The 21,358-nt window shown below is 49.7% G+C and overlaps 1 long non-coding RNA gene across 10 annotated transcripts in view; it reads left to right on the forward strand.

Annotated features, from left to right (window-relative positions):
* Window positions 1-21,358, forward strand: part of LOC109439466 (uncharacterized protein C4orf50) — a 105,893-nt gene that overhangs the window by 74,462 nt on the left and 10,073 nt on the right. For 7 of the 10 annotated variants that reach the window (XR_012492539.1, XR_012492547.1, XR_012492533.1 and 4 more), the window contains one exon: window positions 4,945-5,036. The exons of 1 other annotated variant lie outside the window; for it this stretch is intronic. This is a non-coding gene — a long non-coding RNA (uncharacterized protein C4orf50). Of the gene's footprint in view, window positions 1-4,944; window positions 5,038-15,974; window positions 16,148-21,358 lie in introns of those variants that run through there. 2 more of the 10 variants (XR_012492538.1, XR_012492531.1) reach the window with 2 other exon arrangements.

Consider the following 21,358-nt stretch of genomic DNA (forward strand, 5'->3'; position numbering starts at 1 on the left):
CCACTTCGCCTCTCCGCTTTTAGAGGGGACGTGGGGAGTCGGCCCCAGCTTTCCTCCCCACTCTGCTCACCCTTTCCTCTCCTTGTGCCTCTTCCTCTCCCCTCTCCTCCTCTGACTTCCTGTTTCACCCGTCCCCACTGCAGGCTTGTTGCCAGGATACCACATTTTGGCTTTTTTTTTTCTGTCCCGAAGGGGGCTTTGATCCACCTCTGGCTCACTTCCACGTCTCCTGGGGCTGCCTGAGCACCAGCCTTGAGGATGGGGTCCTTGGTGTGGGTCCCACTCAGAGAGGACTTTGCTGCTGGCTGGCCCGTTTCCCATGAACTCCTGAGCCCTGTGTGGAGGAGCCACTATAGGACCAAAAGAGCTTCTTCCTGAGAAGGCCCTGCCTCCACGTCCTTCCTGCCAGACACCGAGCCAGTCTGGGCTGGCTGAGTGCTGGTGCTGGGGACACACGAATGAAAGAGACAGCAGCAGCCCTCAGGGGCTCCAGTCACATGAGCAAGTAATTGGAGTGTAGCCTGCTGTGATGGATGCGTGTTGGGGGAGTAGGGGTCAGGGAAGTCGTCCCACAGCAGATGGAGACTGTGGGGTGGGGGTGGGGTGGGGGTGGCAGGCACTGCCGTTCAGAGAGGCTGGAGAAATAGAAAAAGCCCAGTCACAAGTTCTGGGAGGGGTAGTGTCGGGAAGTTGGATCTTCTCACATAATCAGTAGGGAGACATCCAGAGTTTTCAAGCAGAGCACCAATAGCATATATTTGTGTCCTGTGAAGCTAACCTTGAAAAGAACTTTTTACAAAGTATTTTCGTGTGTATCACGGCACCTGATCCTTCCTCCACCCTCTGTGAGTGAGGAGGGAAGGCAAGACAAGCCCCCGCTTACAGACAAGTACCCTGAACTGCAGAGATGGAAGGAGTTGCCAGTGGCTTAGCGTCCAGCAGCAGCAGCACAGGCTTGGGGACCCTCCCCCCTCGGACTTCCTGGTCCCTGGTTTGAGGCAGCTCTTCTAAGGAGAAACTTGTTTACAAAAGCTGTAGAGCAGAGTTTGAAATGATAACATTTACTCGTCGTGATAAGGACATTTCTGCCATTTGCTGAGTGCCTGCTGTATGCCAGGAGCTGTACTATGTGTCGTAGAAGCATCATCTATTAGCACCTATGAGCTAGTGATATTCTCATCTTGCAGAGAAGGAAACCGAGGTTCCAGAGACTTCAGCTCCTTTCTTTCTGGGAGTTCAGTCCAGCTCTCTCCGTCTTTAGCTACTGTGGCCTCCCCACCACCATCTGGTACCTTCCTGTCTTCTCCAGGCTGATGATGAATTGGGTCCGGAGACTGGACCCCTGGACAGCACCAGGCCAGCTCTCCCGCTCTCCCCCTGCCCCTCTTTGATGGTTGGATTCCCTAAAGGAGCCCAGCCTACTTGCTCACATGAGTGCTCCGTAAATGCCAAGGAAGGAAGGTACTAGAGTGGAAATGATACTCTTCTGCTCTTTGGGGCATTCGGCCAAGAACTGTGAGCGTGGTTCATCTGCCTGTGAAGACAGGTGGCTACTGGGCTACTACCTGGCAGATTATTAAATTACACCTGCCATCCTGACCCGGGAGGATTGGCAGAAATCCAAGCATTGGGCAGAAATGAACCCCCACGAAGGGGCAGGTGTTGGAAAGAGCTTAGCATTTGGGGGGCATGTGGCAACTCTCTCTAAATATTCACTGAGTGACTATATCGTTGCATGGCTTCCAATCTGGTTTTCTGTGTCGCCTTGCACAATTTGACTCCCTTCCCAGCCTCACTCTCCTCTCCTCCAGGAGCTCTGTATATGTTTTCTTGAATAAATGAACCGAGGCAAGAAATGACATCCAAGAGGATGATGACCACACAGGGTGATGAATTCTTTGCTAGAGCCCACAGTTTCCAGCCAGGGGATGAGTGAGTGGATGGAGGAAGCAGGCATGAGTAATCTGAGAAGACTTCCTGGAGGAGATGGACAGGAGGCATCTTCCTGCAGACACTGCAGAGCAGAGCCATCCCAGAAGCAGGTGAGGGCTTTTCTGTTAGAAGGATGGCGAGACTAAGAGCATGGTGTTTGGAGAGTGGACGTGTGGAGGACTCAGAGCCAAAGGGGCATGTTTTTAGTTCTGTGTAGCCTCTGAAGAGCTGCGCAACCTCTGAAAACGGCTCTTTGTTTCTAAGCCCTTTTCCTCTTCTGTGAAATGAGAATAATGATAAATCATTCCCTCTTCCCCACGGCAGACTGAGAGTGAAAAGTCGTGGCCAATGCGAGGCTGTGTACCTCAACACAGGAAACCACACACCACCCCTCTCTGCACCGTTCAGACGCCACCTCTGTTTTCTCTTCCCTTTGCCAGGGTCATGGGAACACACCAGCCAAGCAGCCTGGACTGCAAGGCCCCAGGGGGCCCATTCCCAGGCTCTGGAGGTGTCTTTTCAGCGGGGCCTGACAGAGATGGATTCCAATGACCTGCGGTATGTAGGGCGGCGCTTTCATTCTGGTCGTGCTGGAAGAGATCCAGGCACTTTGCTTCCTTGCAAGAGCGCCAGTCGGGCCTGAATTGTTGGCTCGCTCATGCACGAGGCGTGGATTCACTCCTGTCCAGGGCTGTCTCTCCCTCCTTCATTCCTCTGTCCCCTCCCCACCTCTCTTATCCCATTTCTGCCTTTTGACATTTTTTGGAGCTCCTGGCAGGCCCCGGCCAGGCATCCTAACTGGCAGAGTTGAGTCTAAACGTCATCCCTGCCCTCCAGGGGCTCACATGCTACCAGGAGAGACAGACACTAGCGTTGGTTGCAGTGGCGGAAACTGAACACGTTTGTGTACCCTCGGGGCGGGGGGACCCAGGTTCTGGAGGGAGCAATCAGACCTCCCCAGGTGGGGTGGTCTTTCGGTTGGGGTCTCTTGTTCCATGTACCCCATATACAAAGCTGTTGCACCTGCCCCCACCAAGTGACATGGAAAGGGGCTGCTCAGATACACACTGATTAAAATTGTTAACATTGTCTGTATTCTGAAGTTTATAAAACTTCAGCATGTCAATTGTCCTAGCAATTTACAGGGTGGCCAACTGAAAAAAACAATAGTTTGATGAAGGCTTGAGCCAGAGTCCATCTGAAATGATAGAAAAACAAGTCCCAGACAGGACCAGGGTGTCGGGGGTTATCCCAATAGCACCTGTCACATGATAAACACCCCATTACATCGGCTCTTATTGCCAGTCGCTATTTTCCAAAGAAATGGAAGGTGCATGGACACATCCAATCTAATATCCTCACTGAAGGGAGGGTGGCTCTGGGGCCCAGGGATAGGCAGCGCCTTGAATGAGGTTGCAAGTGTCAGCAGTGGAGCTGTTACAGGGGACCGAGCCCAGATCCCTGATTCTCAGCCCTGCACCCTTACCCTGGACCACACAGGGCAGTCTCTGATGAGCCCCAACAATTTCCATACCTACACCTGGTTGTCATCGTACCTGGAGGTGTCACCTGAGTCCTATAAACACAGGAGCAAAATGTAAAGGCCATAAACACTCACGAGGCTATCAGCCTATCACGGAAAAGCTGTCTGAAACTTGACTTCTCTGGTCGTGCCCAATAAAGGTGGCTCACTGTGAGGTAACTAATATTTAAAGCTGCTGACTGTCACAACAGCCCGTAATGACCTAGCATCATCAACACATAATTACCCTTTATGAGATTATAGCAGAATTAGGTAATTGGATCAAGCGCTTGAACTTTTAGCTCGGTCGCATTTTTATGGTGGTGTACACAGGCAGAGAATTTCTTAAGTGCTCTTTGGTTGGGCTCACGCAGAGCACTGGGCAGTGTGAGCTTGCTGCCTCCATATTTACTCAGGATGGGCTTAATTTACAGAAGCTTCCTCTCCCTGAGTTCCTCACTTGTATTTTTCTGTTTATAAGGCGTAAATTAGAAATTTCCTCTCCCCTTTCCTTCTGTCCTTTTGCTTCCAATACAAGTCACTGTTATTAAAATGCAGTTCACTTCAGAGTCAGTTCTCTTGGGCTTCTCAAAAGTATATATTTCATATTGGACATAGAAGGCTAGAAAATTTATTCTTATTCCATGAGGAGAATGTACTCGCTTTTGCAAAACAAAATGTAAATTCTAGCTACCTGGGCTGTTGGGTTTGGGATAAAGGAATATTTACATAACTTTTAGCCTTTAAAATAATGCAGATATTGGCTTGGAAAATGTGCACACCCTTTGGCTGGGTGATAACCCCTTTCAGGGATTCTTTACTTGGTTGATCAATGAGACACAGATAGAACTAATTGCACAATTTATCACAGTATGATTTATAACAGCCAGTTATTAGAAACAATGTCTAATGCAGGAAGTGCCTAAATGTCTAACTGCAGGAAACAGTTAAGTCAATGCTGATAATATCCCCTCCGTGCAATATTGGCCATTTACCATTCATGCATTTATTGAGTACCTACTATGTGCCAAAGACAGTGTTAGGAGGTGGGTAGACAATGACGAACCGGCAGACCATGTCGCTAACGATGGCTGCTGCGAACACGCTTTGAAGAAATCGTGTAATGCTGAGTCAAAACCCCCTGTGAAATTTGATGTTCTCGATTCTGCTGAAGACACACACACACGTGGTTTCTGGGAAGGTGACGTCTTCCTTTTTTTTAATCTGTGTCTCCAAATATCTTTGTTTTTATTGATTTCCCTAATATCCTTAAGGTGTCCCACACTTCTATAGAGGGGAAAAACAGTTATCAGAAAGCATTCTGACATATGAATTTGGAGGTGCCAACTATCGGGAAGTGTGTCTGTATGTCGGAAGGTGTCCTGCACGGTTAGAAGGGCTCCTGGGGCCCAGGGAGATGTTTTGTCACGGGGAAGTGTGCAGCGCCCTTGTGCCTCCAGCTCATGCAGTGCCCACCCCTCTCCCCCCAGGAGCTCATGGAGGACCTGGCCTTCTCCACTCCTGTCCATGCAACACGCGGCCCTGCCAGCTGGCTTCCCTACGGCGCTTGGTTACAACAAAGGTACTTCATCATCGGCTCGGTGCACTCCCTGGTGACAGAGCTCAGCTGCTGCTGTCTGCGGCAGCTGTCCCTGTGTGTGTGCGCGTGCACGTGTGTGTGCGTGCACGTGTGTGTGTGCACATGTGTGTGTGTGTTTATGAGAGGACAAGCCACCTCCAGCCACCACAGGGCTTTGTTTACTGCTTTTGCCTCTGACCTTGTAGGATGAGATACCACACAGTTTGTATTCCAGGGTCCTGCATATGGTAGACACTGAATATAAAACAATTTAAGGCACGATGCTTGGGGAAGTGTTGTGAAAGATTTTTATTTCAATTTTTGACTTAATGAGCTCCACCTCAATTAAATTATCAGGTGTATTATGGACAGTTAATGCTTATAGAAGACTATAAACTTTATGTTCCTTAATATTGCAAGTTCCATGTGTTCATTTCAACTCCGTGTGTGCAGACCCCTCCAATGAGCCGTAGTTGGGACTCAGAGATAACTGAGACAGGTCTCTCGTCCTGACAGAGCTCTGGGTCCACTTAGGGACGCACAGTTGAAATCAGACAATGGTGACATTGTGTGATCAGTGCTGAGAGAGCAGAGTAGGTACCTGGCCCACCAGGGGCTGGTCGGGGTCAGCCATAGTGGAGTTGAGGATGGTTTCCTGGAGGAAGCCATGTCTAAGCTGAAACATGAAAACTGGCTTGTAGTTATCAGGCATAGGGCAGGGGTAGAAATCGAGAAAGTTCTAGGCAGAGAAGAAACTGGGCAAGGGCCAGCAGCTAGAAAGGTGGGGAGGAGCTGAGTGTGGTTGGAGGGTGAGTTGTGCGTGGTCCGCGATCGGGTGCAGAAGGCAGCAGGGTCTGGAGGTCTCCTGCCTTTGGGGTGAGGGCTCCCATTGGTGGCCCTAGACGTGTGCAGCCATCAGACCTGTTTGTGAGCCCTGATCACGGAGCCACCTCCAGATGACCAGTCCTTTGGCTCCCAGGCACGGCTGTCTGCCGAGGGAGACTGCACAGCCAATCCATCTCCGCCTACCCCTGTCCTACTTGGTTGTGCTTTGTACGCTCGCGGCCATCAGACAAACGGGCCTCTGCTCCTCGTCTGCCTTGCACTTCCAGAGTGGAGACCCGAGAGCAGGACCTCTGTGCGTCTCACCAGAAATGCTGGCACAGAGAAAGCACCCATAAAATACTGATTGAAGGAATGAGTGAATAAATGAATGAATGGATATGAATGGGCGATGGAGGCATCTGGTTCTCCCTGGGGCGAGAGAGCAGGTTTCCCGGTCGTGTGGGCAACAGAGCGCTGGAGGAATGCGTGGCAGTTGGGGTGGGAGGGGGCTTATGTATAAACTGGTTTACTTCAACCTGCTGATTTCGCTCTTCCTCTGGCTCAGAAATGTGGTCTATAGATCAGAGGGTATTTGTGCTCTGCCGGGTCACCCATTTAAGAACAGATGTAGGTAAAATTCACATAATATAAAATTCATCATTTTAAAGTTTACAATTCCGTGGCTTTTCACATGTAATGTTGTGCAACCATCACTGACATCTAATTTCAGAGCATTTCTATCATCCTAAAAAGAAACCCCACCCCCTTAAGCAGCCCGTCCCTCCGCCCCCACCTCCTGGCAACCAGTCATCTGACTTCTGTCTCCGTGGATTTGCCCCTTCTGGACATTTCGTATCAATGGAATCATTTGGTACATGGCCTTTTGTGTCTGGCTTCTTCACTTAGCACAAGGTTTCAAGGTCCATCCACATGGTCGCATGCGTCAGTGCTTTCTCTTTATGGGGAACAATAACCCATTGTATGGATAGGCCACGTTTTGTTTATCCCGTTGTCAGTTGATGGACATTTGGGTTGTTTCTAGTTCTTGGCTATTATGAATAGTTAAGTCACCAAATTAATATGTGCTCATTTTAGAAACGTAAACCTTACGGAGAGCATTTGAAATCTTGCTTCCCAGCCGTTGCCATCAGTGGTGGTTCAAATGAACTCATATAAAAATGGAAACAAAATCATGCAAACCTTACAGACATGCACAGTAAAGGGGGAGTTCCCGGGTGCCCCACCTCTCAATATCCTCGTCCATGGACGGCTCTGCCTTACAACCTCCCCGTCCACTCTTCACAGCTTCCTCTACTCGAGACCTGTCCGTGAGGCTGAAGTTCCCCCCAGCTCCCCCCAGCTCCCCCCAGCTCCCCCCAGCTCCCCCCAGCTCCCTCCAGCTCCCTCCAGTTCCCCCCAGCTCCCATCAGCACCCAAGACCGCCTTCCCAGCTGCCTTCACCTGGCTTACTCTCCTTCAGCTCCGAGCTGAAGTGTCGCCACCTCTGGAAGGCATCCTGGCTCCCAGGGAGGACTCGGAGCTGGCCTGAGTGTCCCCAGCCCTGTTCTCACCCCTCAACCCTGGTGTCAGTGTTGTCCCTCTTCAGTCTCCCTCCCCCACAAGACCCTGGGCGCCCAAGGCCAGGATGCCACCCCACCGTCTCTGCAGCTTCAGGCTCTCGTGCTCAGAAAGTGCTTTGCAGAAACTAAACATTTGTGGGATATGCAGGTCAGAGACATGTTGCCATAGAAACCCAATTTTGGGATGCCTAGGACAGGGACCCGTCTGTTTGCTGCAGCCGTCCTTCTCTCAGCGTTTCCGGTGACAGCCTGGTTGCCTGTGGGTTGGCTCCTGCCAGAACCTCCACTGGTGCAGCCCTCTCTCTCCCCATGAGCTGACCATTGGCCTGCTGGCCCTATGGCCTTGGGTCAAGGTTATATTCTAGTTTTCAGGCCACAGAAAGAACAGTCCCCACTTCCCGCACAAGCTCCTGTACCCCCATAGCCCCTCTGCCTAGAGTAGTGCTTCACAAGGAAAATGGGGACCCTGGGTCTTGGACGTCCATCAACACCCCCTCCCCAGTTTACCTCATTTCCTCTCAGAGGAAGGGGGCTCCCTGTCTGCCATGGCCGCCCCCCCCCCACGCTGGCCTTAGAACTCCCTCGTCTGTTCCTGTCTGTCTTCCCGTCATCCCCCCCACCACTGGCTCCTTGGCTCAGCCTAAACACAAACCAGAACCACAAGTCCCTGCTCTCCTCAGTCTCTGCTTCTTTACTCTCCTGTCCCCTTGCTGTCACACTTGCGGAGTCTGCGTCTATGGCACCTGCTGCATCTTGCCCCCTCCACTCACTGTGTCTGGCTTTTCCCCGCAACCCCATTCTTCAGACACTGCTCCCAGCCACGTCTCCACGGGGCAGACCCAGAGACCACTTCCTGGTTTTTGTGTACGTGGCCTCTGACCCCTCTTGTTCTAGAATCACTGGTAAGAATGCTCTCTCCCTGGGCCCCGGGACACCATCTTCTCCCGCTTTCCCTCCTGCCTGTAGAATTCCCAAGCCGCCTAAACACTTTTTTGCCTGGGGTTTCGTCCTTGGCCTGGCACGTGGCTCCAGCCCAGACCTCCCTCTAGACCAGACAATCTTCCTGTTCCTCCATCAGCTTCCTTCTTAGTCCTGCTCAGACATTCCATGGACAACTGAACCTCTGTCCAGGCCTGTGGCTGGGCAGACTCTGGCCCCTTCCCTTCCTCCCTGATGGCGGGGGGCGGGAACCCTGCTCCTTTGTGCTGACGGATGCCCCTTTTGGCTTTGTGGTGGGCTCTCGCTGGCCTTTCCCAGCTCCAACTCTTGCTGACCAGGGGTAACCCTGGGAGGCCGTTTCCTCATCTGTCAGAGGGGGTGACAGTGAATCTCCTCCCTGTAGGCTGTTGTGATGCTGTGCAGACCCCTGGCTCCTCATAGGACACCGAGAGTCCAGACCCCTCCGAGCCCCGGAGAGCACCTGGCCTGCTTACCCTCCCAGCCCCCGCAGCAGTGTCTCCGCCTTGGGGCTTCACATCCAGAAGCTCCTACTTGCCCCTTAGACCCAGCTCAAGAGTCATGGCCTCTGTGGAGCTTTCTTTTTACCTCTGGCTGCATGCCGAGCTGGCCCGTCCAGCCTCTGTCTCCATGGCGTGGGGCACACCCCACCCTCTCACCCCACCTGCCGACTGTGCCCCCACCAAAGACCTTTGCGCAAGTTGTGTTCATTGTTCAGTGAGAGAACACACACCCCACACCCCGGACACATGGGGTGTCTTAGTTACAAGGTGCTAGAAAAGCCTGCCTGTAGGATTCAGGCTTGTGGAACGCCGTTTGGGGGAGGTTTCAAGGAAAAAGAGCTTTGTTCTGGATTGGATGCGGTCAGGAAGCGGGGGCATCTCAATAAAGCTTATCTCAAGGAGGGAAGACTCGATCGAGCAACTTCCAGATGCCATTGGTGAAGCAGCAGCCCTCATGCACAGTCTCCAGTGTGTCAGGCAGAATAGCGTCCCCCAAAGACGTCCACGTCCTAGTCCCCAGGACCTGTGAGTGCAATACGTTCTGCAGCAAGGCAGAACAAGGGTTGCTGATCAGCTGACCTCAGACAGTGAGATCATCCTGGGTCGTCTGGGCGGGCCCAAGGTCACCACAAGGTCATTAAACGTGGAAGCGGGAGCCAGGATGACAAAGACCCAACGGGCCACTGCCGGCTCTGAAGGTGGAGGAAGGAGCTGTGAACCGAGGAATACGAGCGCCGCTAGAAGCTGGAAAGGGCGGGAAACATTCTCCCCTGGAGCCTCCAGAGGGAACAGGCCCTGCAGGCACCTGGAGGTTAGCCAGTGGGGCCGTTTTAGGCTCTGGCTCCAGAGCTGTCAGAGAACAAACGTGTGTTGTGTTAAAGTGCTGTTTGTCGTGGAGTGTTAGAGCAGTGCAGGAAGTGTGTGCAGCCGGGATGGGGGCTGTTTGGTCTCTCCTGTGGCTTGCACAGCGGCCTTGTTTTAGGCTGTGAAGATGATGAAATGGTCTTGTTCCTGGTCTCATGTCAGAACCAGAGGAGCTGGTCTGACACTGACATTCTGCAGGATTGGTTATGTCACCAGGAGCACACGGTGGCTGTGAGTGCAGGCTGGCTCCTGCCACCAGCCCCTGACAGCAACGGTCAGCTCCTGTTCTCAAGGCCGCTGTTCTTGGTCACTGCCTTGTGAATAGTTATCACCTGCTCCCTTGCTCTGGTGGTCGTTCTGTGGAGGAACCGAACCCCACAGACAGAACTGTCACAGCCTGAGCATTAGCTTGTTGCTGTCACCTGGACATCTCTGGTGACAGGGAATGCGCTATTGTTACTGGGAAATGGGCCTCTTCGATGCAGTGTGTAGGCTGTTGGCATTGTGAGCAAAGAATTGGACGAGACACAAAAATAAAGTGGTGAAAGAGTAGTTTATTAGAAGAGACAGTACACTTCAAAGAAATAGAAGTGGGCTCGAGCTGCAGAGAATGGCTCAAAGGCGCTGACAGGAGAGGACGTGGAGTTTTTATCCCATTTTCTCCCAAATGGGCTGTTCCTTTCCAGGCGTGGGACCACTTGATTGACACCTGTGATTGACAAGAGGCTATGACCTCATCTTTTTAGACTGCGCATGTTTCTTCCCAGAATTCAATATTAATGAACTTCCAGGCATATGTGTGATATTATAATGATGGTAGAATGAAGCCCAGGTGAAATGAAGGTCGTTGTGGCTTTTATTGCACAGGTGCGAGTGGCTGGTATAATGTTGTTGGGTATTTTGTTCCCATTTGTTCCTCATAGGGGTTGATAATTACAATGAAAAGGGGAAGTTTTGGGCGGAGTGGGGAGGTCTTTTGGGCGGTCGCATTCTGTGGGTTATGCAGGAATGTGGAGACCCGATGCCTGTCTCTAACTGCCTGCCTTGTTTTCCCCTTGGGAGGTGTGCTCCCTATAAAATCTCTATGGGAAGTTGAGGGACAGGAGGTCTTTTCTTCTGTACCTGCTTCCTGCTGGGCAGGGGGGTAGAGCTGTCCCTACCTATTGGGGGATTCATGGAACTCTCACCTTATCTGATCTCAGATGAGAGGAAGGGCTCTCGAGATCCACCTGGAAGACCGTGTTGGCTTCTTTGGTTGGGACTGGCAATCTTGCTGGGGCATCCTCTGCACCCCCAAGGCCCCTGAATAAGGAAAAATAGGTTTTAGTTAGTAAATTTAAAAGTGTTGGCTTAAAGAGCAGAGCTCAAAGCTATTGATGCGAGGTAGCTATGTGACGGAACATCTGTCCACTCTATGGAGCTTGTGGCCATCCCACTGGTCATTCAGGTGACGTCAGTTGTCCAGGAGTGAGGTCTGGAACGGGTTGGAGAAAGACATTAGGCTTCAATGATTATAATCAACAAGTATGAATCATAAATTTCAGGGCAATTATCTAAAGCAGGGAATAGGAGATTTCTATGAGTCAGGTTACAAACAATCTATTGCCTACGATTAAGAAACTGATTTAAAACATGATTGTAACCAGGGGCTATGGAGTCAGAACACTAGAGAAAAGGAAACTTAGAGTTTCTAGAGTGAGAAGCCCTTTCGTTTGGCCCATGGCCGCCTAGTTCATGTTGAAAGAGCTTTAATTCTTAGCAAAATCTTCATTTCCCGGAGCTGACGTCATCTTACTCAGGGTCTATGAGGATAAGCATATTGACAACAAAACTCAAAGAATACCAAGGCTAGAGATGCAGTTCATGTAGGCCGCCTGCGAGATTGTCCCCGTGTGTCTGGTTCATTCCTACTTTCCCTGCGTCTGCTCCCTGCTGTGTGCTGAGCCCTGAACTGGTGGCACAAAGTCTTAAAGCTGGAGCTGCCGGATGCTTGTCGAGCGTCAGGTAAGAGCCCCCACCTCCCTCCTGCAAACGCACAATCCCCAGATCACGTGTGGCCTGGGGGAAGGGACACGGTGGATAATAATAGTAGGTCCTACGGGATTGTCAGGAGTAGCAAAGTTGTATTAATTAGGAGAATATTAAATTAATACTAAATGAGTATTCAACTAATAAAATCTGTCAAATGCCAGGCTCAGTGCTCGGCCCCGAGTCAGTGCTCAAGCAGGGTTTGCTGTCGTCGCTGTGGCGTCCTCTTTGTTGTCATTGTTCCTGGATTTGGAGGCAGACAGAGCAGGGTTCAAATCCCAACCCCACCGCTCACTGGCTGTGTGTCCTCAGGCAAGGTGCTCGACCTCCCTGAGTATCACGTCCTCATCCGTAAAGCAGGAATTACAGTCGTTATCTGGCATTATCTATAATTACCAGCAATGATCTCATTGTTGCTGAGACCGTTAAGTTACACGTGTAAAAGTAAACATGTGAACTGCATGTGTAAGGCAAGCAGCACACGAGGGCTCACGTAAAACACTGTTCCCATCTCACCTGTAACGGGAAAATCACGGAACCCCTCAGGAAGGTTGATTACCCCTCCCTCCTCGCAGAGCTGTGTGAGAGCCCAGAGAGATAATGGGAGGAAAGTGGTTTGTAAATGCTAAAGTGCTATAAACATATTCATAACGATTATGACTAATTAAAATTTAGGGCAGCGCGGAGAGTAGCATGGTGTGAGATGACGCTCGAGCCTCCTGCCTTCAGAGGGTCTTTCAGAGACACGGAGTGAAAAAACCATCTCAGGCGGTGTGTGGCTTGGAGGGTGGAGGCTGCCGTCCAGCCAACTCCCCGGGTCCCTCCACACCTTCATCTCATTTGCACCTATCCATCCATTCAACAAACACACGTCAAGTGTCCCCTCTGCCGACAGGCCGGTACTGCCATGGGTGTGTGCTGGAGGATGGGTCTGCGCCTGCCCTCTGAGCACTGGCAGTCCATAGGTGAGGCATTTGAAAAGTGATGTATAGTAAGAAACATCCCCCCAAAGACCTCCTCTAGGAGTCACGCAACGCGTGCAGTGCCAGCCCTTTTGAAAAAGTGGGTTTTTCCTGCACCCCTGCCAGGCCCCAGACTACAAGCTCCTGGAGACCAAGGACTCTGGCTTGTCCCCTGAACATCCCCAACACTTAGCACAGGGCCTGGCACCTGGAAGTGTGGATAGCTGAATGTTGAGTTGCACGAATACGTTACTGAAGGCTGGTCTCTGAGCAGTTAGAGACCAGGTGTGTGTCCCCCACCCAAAAGGTTATTTATTTGTCTCCCATCCATGCTGGGATCTGAGCTGGCCAGCCACCCTGAGATCTGGCAAGTTGGTGTTTCCTCTGGGTTCCCATTACCGGTTCCCTGCATTGGCCATGGGGACTGGCACTGGGTGTGCCCGCTCACAAACCTGGGCCTTCCTCTGAACGGAAAACAGGCCCCTGAATCCAGGGCAGCACAACCAACGCAGGAAATGGCACAGCACAGGGATCCTGAATGAGATCTCACATCAGCCCCCACCCTGCCACTCACTGGCAGAGAGCAACTCATCCGTCCTGGCCAGGAGATTTATTAGCAAGTCCTCTTGAAAATCACCAGGCTACGTGGGACATTGAGCAAGCCCTTGGCGTCCCCAGGCCCAGTCTCTCCATCTGGAAGAGGGACACGGTCTAGACCAGTGAGTCTCAGCCCTGGCTGTGCATGAGAACTACTGGGGGAGCTTTCCAAGCCTGTGACACCCAGGCCCCGGGCCCAGAAGCTCCGTCCACTTGGAGTAGGGCAGGGGGTGTCTGAGAACTGACACGTTGGAAGGGTCTCCAGGCATTTCTGACATGCAGCCCGGGCCCAGGTGATTCCCAAGATGGGTGTCTACCTGGCCAATTGGATGCTCTATTTGCTGCTTGCAATGGAGGTGTGATTAAATGCAGAACGGCCACAGAGGCTGTCAGTTTCCCTCATGTGCCTTTGAGATGGGGAAACAGGGAAAGTCCATTTACCAGCAGCCAGCTAAGACGTCATCTGCTCTCTCCTTGACCTTAAAGCTTCCAGACTAGGTCCAGACCTGAGCTCCACACCTCTCTGCAACGCCAGCCTGTAAGCCCAACGTGGGGCAGGAGCCTAGGTCATTACCGGTCACTGAAGCTGCCTGAGCCACTTGCAAAGACTTGGCTGTGGGAAGAGATTGGCTTGTTTTCATTTCTCTTGCCAAAGGTGGTGTGAGCTGAAAAGGAGCATGGCTAGGAGCAGAGCTGCCTGGAGCTGAACTCCAGCAACACCCCTTTCTAGATGGGCTGCCTTGGGCAACGCTCAGCACCCCGTGACCCCATTTCGTCCTCTGAGAAACAAGAGGTGCTGCATTTTGGGGTGGTCGGGAGGATTCACTGAGAACAGCCGCCAGCACATCGCACCACAGACACCAGCGATCATTATATGATTGTGACTCTTATTATTGTTATTATAGCATTTCTTAAAGGAGAGAGAAACATTAGTGCTTCTTGTCAGTGGAAGGTGCAAAATTCTTCACTTTATCTTGTTTGGGATTATTTGTTTCTCAGAAAAGAAAGATGGCTAAACATTAAAACTCAGATATGAATGAAAAACAGAGAATCAGTTCAAAGCTCTTTGAACCCAAGATGACATGTTATCTGTCCAGGATGAGTGACATTCAGTTATTTATCAAACATCGATTAAATCCATCCTGTGTGCCAGGCTCTGGGCTCGGTGTCAGAGCTCCAGCAAAGAGGAGACCGATATAACCATCCTATCCTCACAAGGCTTACAGCAGACTTAAATGGTACATAAATGCTTAATAAGAAGTAAATTAATTTCAATTATTGTAATTGCTTTGAAGAAGGCTGTGAGCGTCTATGACAGGGGGACTCTGGATGGGAAAACTTCCAAAGGAAGCAACAACTAAGCTGAGATCTGAAGGATGGGTGTTGCAGGAAGAGCATCCAGCAGGGAACATGCAAGTCCCTGAGGCAGGAGAGAACCTGGCCACTCAACGGATGGAGAGGAGGCCCAAGTCCCTGCAGGGCAGCGAGCATGCGACCACGCTGGGAGGTGAGGTCAGGGGGCGACGCTGACAGGAGCTGGGCATTCGCCCAGCAGGCTGGGTGGGCCTTAGCGCTTTCCTCCAAGTACAATAGGAAGCCCCTGGAGAGATTTCAATCAGGGGCATGACCTGCCCTGGTGTTTGTTCCCTGGGGCTGCTGTGTGGAGAGTAGATTGCAGGATCACAAATGGACACAGAAGCAAAAGACCAGTTAGGAAGCCCCAAGGTGGGAGTGTCACTGAGGAACTGAAAAAGCCAAATGTCGAAATCCTCACATTCAGGTAGAATTAGGGCTGGGGGTGATGGTTGGGGAAGGAGCAGGAGAAAGGAACCAACATGGACGGAACACACGCTGTTTGTCATTTGAATTTTCACACAGGACCTGAAAAGGGATTCTAACCCAGAGCCAGCCACCCTTCCTGCTCCATGAAGCCTGTCACTCACACCCCTGCTGCAGTTGTCACGCCCATGGGCCTCTCCTTTTGTCTGTGTGGTTGGGTTTTGGGGGTCTCCTGTCTCTCGTGGCTTTTTCTTGGAGCTTCATGATGACAGAAGGGACAGTGCAGTTTCTTTTTCAAATGTTGCCCTTTCATGACATGTCTTACCATCGGGGCCCTGGAACCGTTTTTCAGTCATCGTTTGCATGGGCCTGGCCCCGGGGCTCTCTGATGAATGACTGGCCACATCTCATTAAGCTGAGCTGACTGCACCACCTGCCCTGGGCCTCTGCATGGCCTGTGATGGTTTCTGGATGTCAGAGGCTGGATGTCTCTGGACGACCTGTGCAAATCGAGACCTGGGGGTGATGAGGCTGAAGGACTGGGGTGCTGGGTAATGAAATGCCTTCTGGGGTTGGACACGGGCCTCGAGACTCAAGGAGGAGACCTGCTGTAGCTTTCAGTAGAAACAGAGGACCTGAAACCCTCAACTTTGTTGCATTACCAGCACAAGATCGTTGTTCTTTTTTTTTTTTTTTGAAAGACCACTGAAATTTATTTGGTTCAACTGCCCTGCATGTTTTATTTTACGTAAATGTTAAAGATATCTAGTTTTCTGACCACAGGCTTTCTGAGCTGGGCCCCACAGTAACTTCAGGAGCTCTCACTGTGCCTTGTCCCTGTCACAGGGAAAGAAGCAGCCAAGGAGAGACAGAAAGCTGGAGAGAGCTTCCTGGCTGTACGTGGGACGCTGGTCACAGCTGTGAGTGGAGCTCCTTACCCCTGGGGATGGCTGCTCACCCCTCCATCCTGGCCATCACGTCCCTTTAAACCCAAGCCACTTCAGTTTGGTTTTCTCACAGGCAAGTCAAATTGTGTGTCCAGATACATGACCTGGTATATCTCAGTAAAATATACAGGTCTATGTACAGCATTTTCCCAACAGGTGAGTAAGTAGAACTCCCAAAGGAGTTCTCAGGAAAAAGAGAAGAGGCAACTAATGTGGACTGAGCTTCTAGAATGTTCCAGGCACTGAACTCACCACTGTACTTCCGTTCCTTAATGTGAGGGAAGAGTGAATCTAGTAAGAGATATTAACTAGGCTGCAATAGACCATCTCACCTGTCAAGGTGACAGCTCAGGGTTGGTCTGGCATCTCAGTGATACCATCAACCACTCAGCTTCTTTCCATCCTTCAGATCCACTGTCTTCAGCTTGGTAGTTTCTTCCTGGAGATTATTGCCTCATGGTCACAAGGGGGCTGCTGCAGCTTCGGGTTTCACATCTGTGTCCTAAGTGGAAGCAGGAGGCAAACCTGTCCCAGGTGCTTCTGGCCGATTTTGTTCTGTGCCTGTTCAAAGGGTGTCCATTGCCGTTCCTACCTGAGACCCCATTTCCACTTTCCCAACCTCTAGGCTGGGAAGCGACAAAGGCGAAAGTGATTGGGAATAGCTGTAGATCAGCCAGTAACTTGTGACTTTCTTTCCCTGGCAACGTGAGCACACGTACGGGTAAGAGGATATGCCGTGCTGGGAATGGTGGTAACAGGATGCGAGTGGGCCTTAGTGCGAATGGGCAGGGCGGGAAAAAATGACGTTGACAGACAAGACGAAGGACCTGACGCGACGATGGGAGCCACCACTTAAGCGCTGAAGCCAGGTAGAGGAGTGTCAGGACTAGATTCACATTTGAGAAAGATTATTCCAGCTGTTACCTGGAGGGTGGCTTGGGGACTGGCCTGGATCAAGTGAGAGGAATTGGCAGTGCCCATCCTGGGAATTGAAGATAATATTTGCAGGTGTAGAATTCAGAGTAACTATTTTTTGAGCTGCTTATTGGATCAAGAAGGAGACTGGACAGATAAAGGAGACGAAAACTCATGAGAAATCTAGAAAAATCTATCCGAGTGGGCAAATATGGCGCCTACGTCTGAGTTTTGATTGGATGGAACTGGCTTTTCTTTGCACTTCTCTGTGCATAAGCAAATTCCAGGCCACATTAACTTAGGGACTCAGCCATGTAAAATAAGGACAAGGTTATATCCAAGGGACAGTGGGTACAAATTATTTTAACACTGTAGAACGGGACATTAAGTATTTCTAATAAGTGAAAAATGACAAGTTCCATCACCCATGTTCCTTCCTATAGGTCTGTCTTTGTAAGAGAGGCCAGAGTGCACGTATATACCTATTAAAAATACAAATTCTATAAATTTGAATAATTCGAATACAAATTAATTCAAGTGATGTATGCTTAGGACAATAAAAAAGGAAAGTAGAGAACAGATGTTCAGAAGAAAACATCAAAAACCATGAAAACAAAATCTCTGTTGCTATTTTGACCATGTCCTGTTTTATCCCTATGGGTAAATTTCTGTGCAATATTGGAAATCATAACCAATGCACAAGTCCATATACTGCTTTTTCTTTTAATTTCATCCTATAGGTATTTCCCTCATGCTAACACAGTTTTCATGAAGTTCCCCTTTCCAGGTTGTATAACGCAAAGCTCTCTTGCCCTATTGGACATCAGAGTGGCCTCCCTTTTTGCTATAATAAACAATGTGATGGTTAGCATTGTGTATAAATTTTAGTCTCCGTAGAAGACTATTTCTTGGAGGTCGAGTCTCAGAAATTGAATGACTATCTCCGAGGGAACAAACATTTTTAAAGCCATGGATACCTATTGCGGATTCAGAAATTCAAACTCATGCTAAAAGTTAAATTAAAGATAGACAGTGCAGTGAGAAAGGCCTGTGTCTTGTATTCTCTGCCTTGGCAGCCTGTGGTGTGGACATTACGTCTGTGGACGATTTGTTGCCTTATTTCTAAATCGGATCAATACGCCCAGAGTCCCAGTGTAATGAGATCCAGAGGGGCCTCGACTCATGAACGAATCCATCAATTAGTCCAGAATGTTAAGAACAGTGAAAGTGAAAATGGCCCCCATGAATCTTGATATTGAAACACAGATGAGGGCATTTGGGGGAAAAAAGCCTTTTATCTTTATCTACATTTTCTGTATCCCATAGAATTAGGAAGCTCATGGAAACTGAACAGGGGTTCATCTGTTTTATATTCATAGGAGACGCCTTTTCCACATTACGCACTAGCACACTGACCCCTCCTGCCTTTGCTCAAAATTTATTTCAAGACTAATCATTGCATGTCTGCCACACTCCAGAAATTGTGCAAGGCGCTGGGACATTTGCAATATGGGATATGGCTCATCTTCGAGGAGCTATCAGCTGGTGTTTCCCTTATTTGCCCAGGCTCAGATTCTAGCTCTGCCCTTTGCCAAGACCTCTGAGTGTCGCCTTCCTCACACCAGCCCTGTGAGGTGGGCATTATCCCCCGCGTTTTACAGGTGGGGAAACTGAGGAAGAGCAAGATTCAGTAATGAGCCCAAGGTCACAGTGGTAGTAAGTTATGAAGCCAGTGCGCTCTGTCATCATGGGTCTGTGTAAAAAGACAGGCGTGAAACCATTGCAGGAAAGAGGGTTCTTGCCTACTTGCCGGAAAGAACTCAAGAGTGAGTCAGATAATAAAGTGAAAGTGGTTTTTTGAGTCAAGATCTACTCTGAGTGAGAGACCACCTCGACTTGATGTGTGGCAGTAATTTTTGTTTGGTAGGTGTTTCACAGGGAAATGAAGGGGAAGAATAGTCTACTCGTTCCAGGAAATGCTTGGGCTTTTCCGAGAATCAGGGATACACCCCTTTTTTTGTTTTTATAGGGCCCTTTTGGGAAGTGTCATGGTGCTGGTAGGTGTGTTATTTAGTATGGAAATGTATTTTAATGAGGGTATAATGAGGCTGGTGGTGGCTTGGAAGTGAAGCTCACTGCCGTCTTGGTCTTGGCCCATCCTGGCCGGTTTGTGCTGCATTCTGGTTTACTTGTTTTTCACCCTCGTTTTATTTCCTGTCCTTGGGTGTCCTGTGCCGTCCTATCTCAATTCTTTGAAAGTAATTTGGAGAAGCTGCTTAAAATGCTTTGTACACAGATGCTGGCTTGTTGTATTTGTCAAGTCTTATCTACTGCAGCTATAAAATCGTTCTGTACATTCCAGCTCTCTCCTGTCACTTTTTCATTCATTCATTCATTCCTTCATTCCTTCTCTCATGTATCCACTCTCCCCAAATACACACACAGTGAAGTGCTGGCGTTGGCGCCTCTTGGCTCGTGAATTCTGATGGTCAGCATCTTACCTCCTCCTCAGTGACAGCCCCTCGGTGGCTTGAAATCAGCCATAGTGAGAGTTTTTACACCACAGCAATTGGCAAACACTAAAAATCAGGTCTGTTTTTTTTCCTGAGAGCCAGTTAACATTTACCGTCTCACCACTGCACCGTGCCCCGCTGGGGCGGGAGAGCAGCAAGCTGCCCCTTCATCTTCTCACCTTGTGGCAGAAAACCTGTATCAGGCCGTCTGGGCAGGGGAAGCAGGCAGAGCTGGACTTTTCTCCCTGTGCTCCTGTCACTCTGACGAAACCACAGGGCAGTCGGGGTTCATTGGAACCGGGCTCAGCAAATCTCAAGAGAGGCCCGTCTCTGTGAGTGAACCCTGTGCTGGCGTTTTAAATGTGCATAAAATATCTCCTCAGTGGCCTGTCACACATTCTAGGAAGTCTCATTTTAATTCCATTCATGGATGAATTTCTGTAATGTTATGATTTATGATAAGAAATATTATTTCTTATTCATCCACTGTTTCTGGCATAGAGCTCCTAAAACATTTAGAGTTTCCTAAGTGTCCAGAGTGACCAAGGTGTCTTTTGTTCTGTTAATGAGATGATATTTGGAAAGCCCCTGGGTAACATAAGGGTGGGGACTGGTTGCCAGGGGAATGAAGAAGGTGATTGGAGGACTGAAACCTTCAGTCTCACCCCAGAGCTCGAGTTCAATGGCCAATGGCCAGTGAGTTAACCAATCATGCCCATGAAATGAAACCTCCATAAAAACCCAAAAGGATGGGGTTCAAAGAACTTCCAGGTTGGTGAACTAGAATGCATCCACGAGCTGGGAGGGGACACACCCTAAGCTCCATGGGGACAGAAATTCCTGTGCTCAGGACCCTTGTGGACCTCACCCTATGTACCTCTTCATCTGTACCCTTTGTACGCTGTATAATCAACTGGTAAATGTAGTAAATGTTTCTCTGAGTTCTGTGAGCCCCTCTAGCATATTAATTGAACCTGAGGAGGGGGTCGTGGAAACCAACAATTTATAGCCAGTTGGTTAGGAGCATAGGTAACAACCTAGACTTGTGATCAATGTCTAAAGTGGGGGCAGTCTGGGACTGAGCCCTTAACCCATGGCACCTACGCTAGCTCCAGGTAAATGGTGTCAGACTTGAGTTAAATTGTAGGCCACAAGTATCCTCTGAGAATTGGAGAATTGTTTGGTGGTGTTGGAAGAAAACACACATTGGAATTTCCTAACAGTCTAAGCTGTCCAGTAGAGCACAGATGGTGAGCTCTCCATGAGAGGGAGTATGCAAGAAGAGTTTGAGAAAATCCATTCCAGATGCTTGAGGAAAGGGGAGTTCTGGCTTTGAGAAGGGCCAGGAAACCCCACAAGTTCTGAAAGCAGAGAGGTAGAAGAAACCATCAGCTCTGGAAACATCTAGTAGAGAAATGGACACATCATACTACTTTCACATTCAATAAACACACACACACACACACACACACACACACACTGTGAGCAGCTTGAGAGCAGAGACTTCAGCTTCTTTCCCTCGGACACCAAAAGAGCTTCTTGCCCAGCTCTGGGCACATAGAAGGTTCTGGATGAATGCTGGCAGGGGTGAAGTAGTGAGAGCATTGGTTGGAGAACTGGGAAGCTATTCCCAGCTGAGCCAATATCGAGCTGGGTGATTACTGGGGAGACACTTTTTCTCTCTGAGGGTCTGTTTCCTCCACTAACTATACAAGGATGTATTTTAGGTGACTTCTGAGAATAACTAGTATTCTAACTCAAACACTGTAATTCACACCAAACCTGTTTATGACATAATGTAAACTGTAAACAGACAGCACTGGAAATATAAAAATTAGTGGCCAGATGGAACAGA

This window comes from Rhinolophus sinicus, linkage group LG02 (genome assembly GCF_036562045.2).
Source record: "Rhinolophus sinicus isolate RSC01 linkage group LG02, ASM3656204v1, whole genome shotgun sequence".
In the NCBI taxonomy this organism is placed as follows: Eukaryota; Metazoa; Chordata; class Mammalia; order Chiroptera; family Rhinolophidae; genus Rhinolophus; species Rhinolophus sinicus.